This window comes from Microtus ochrogaster, unplaced genomic scaffold (genome assembly GCF_000317375.1).
Source record: "Microtus ochrogaster isolate Prairie Vole_2 unplaced genomic scaffold, MicOch1.0 UNK77, whole genome shotgun sequence".
NCBI classification, from domain to species: domain Eukaryota; kingdom Metazoa; phylum Chordata; class Mammalia; order Rodentia; family Cricetidae; genus Microtus; species Microtus ochrogaster.
Genome location: NW_004949175.1, coordinates 1,238,296 through 1,240,311, shown reverse-complemented (window position 1 = coordinate 1,240,311; position 2,016 = coordinate 1,238,296). Strand labels below are relative to the sequence as shown.

Sequence of the window (2,016 nt, the reverse complement as noted above, 5' to 3'; positions counted from 1 at the left end):
CTTGCAAGTGCCACCTGCTCTATATATTTATAAATATAAATACATATATATGTATACACACACATACACACACACACATATATTATATTATATTCTCAACACTCCTGCAGCACCTACCTTTTCTCTGACTAAAGTATTCCCTACTTCGTTTTGTTTTATGAGACAGGGTCTCACTATGGCCTGGAATTTGCTACTTAGCCAAGGCTAGCCTCAACCTCACAGAGATCTACCTGCCTTTGCCAGAGGAGTGCTTTGGACATTACGACATTCTCTCTGGCCCACTTAGAACCGGCTTCGACAAGGTGCATATGCTAGATGTAGCACGTGGATCCTGTCGTCCAGCTAATTCTTTCAAGAAGAAGCAGAAAGACTGGAATCTGTCCAAAGGTGTTCATAGCAGAAAGACTTTCCATGAACTCATCCAGCACGTTCATTCCAGCTCAGCCAGTAGGAAAAAATGGCTACCCAATCTCTACCAAAAAGACTAGCTCCAGGGGAGACAGCCAGGAGCCCGCAGTACGAGGCTTACAAGCTTCCTTCCCCTTCAGAACTCAGAATAGCACACCAATCAACAGGCCTCTGTTTGACTCAAAGGGTCTCTCTCAGTCACAGGCGCTCAGGAATTCACCGCTCTCGCTGTAACGGGACTTTAACAGACTCCTTTATCCAGGTCGTTGTCCCTTCTACTAAAACTACCGTTTTCAGTATGAAGGGCAGATGAGTTTCATTACGCAAAATAGGAATTATATTAAAATTGTGGGATAATGTAGAAAGGAGTAATTTAATGAGGAAAAGAGAACCATTGTCAGAAAAATTAACGCAATCCTAGTGATGTCAACTGTGTGGCCTCTTAGGAAAAAACCTCTTCCAGAGGACGGTGTTTCTAAATCCTGGGTCCTCCTGGGTGTGACTCCACTGAGAAGCTTTTGTGGGCCACAAGCCTCAGGCAGTTGAAAGGCATTAGCTATGGATTATGAGACCTCTCTGCCGGCCCCGCCCTTGCACTGGTCCCTGGGAACCTGGCTGGTTTCCGGATCTGCAGCCTGTCTGGAGCCCCACCCAGGAAGTGAGATCGATTTGGTTTGTCTTCGAGGGTCACTGCACTCGGCATCTCTTTTCTCACTGTAGGCATGGAATCCTTGTACCTGTTAGTGCAAAGTGCAAACCGGCAGTTAGGCGTTGCAAACGTCACATTTGACTGAGAGCCCAAGATGAGTCCCTGGGGCCAGACCCTGGGCCTTGAGGGCTCTCTGTGCCATTTGTTGGCCTAACCCGCGAACGTGAGCCTCTACTCACCACACCTTGTTACCCACTTTGGCACAGTGTTTCTTTTGTGTTGTATGCTCCTGCCCCGTGCTCCTTGTGAGGTCTCCTAGCTCATGGAAACGCCTTCAGGCTCTGCACTGTCAGCTGGACAGGTGGTGGGCCGACTGGCAGCAGCGACATCTAGTGGCTCCAGAAGGTATTTTAAGTTAATAAATGTATTCCCCTTCTCCCTACACCCTCCCACCCCCATTCCCAACAATGCGAAGGGATCGAAATTTAGAAAGCACCTTACGTGTGATCTCAGACAAAGAGATGTTTCCAAGACTTTTTTTAAAGACCGTCGTTGGTCCCATCAATATTTTCATTTGCTCGGCATGAGGGCAGAACTCAGGAGGGAGTGGTCATCGTACAGGCATTGTGAGTAGGACAGAACAGAGGAAGGAATTAGTTAAGGATGCGCTCGCTCTGGTACAAGGGATCAACTGAGAGCCTCTTGTGGACCACTTCTCAGAATCTGTTCCCCATGACATTGAAAATTTGGGTTTAGTTATATTTGTCCAGTTACTGTGAGGAAAATTATTCCTGTCTCTGTGTGGGTGAGAAGTCACTAGATAGCTTTAAACAAGCATCAAGAAACACATATTAGCTCTTTCGGGACTTGGCTCCAAGATGACCAAAAAAAGGAGAAACAACGGTCATGCCAAAAAGGGCCACGGCCATGCACAGCCAATTCGCTGCACTAACTGCGCC

The 2,016-nt window shown here is 47.2% G+C and overlaps 1 pseudogene; it reads left to right on the top strand.

Annotated features, from left to right (window-relative positions):
• The first annotated feature begins 1,935 nt into the window (after positions 1 to 1,935).
• The window catches only part of LOC101984164, a 356-nt pseudogene continuing 275 nt past the window's right edge, over positions 1,936 to 2,016 (top strand).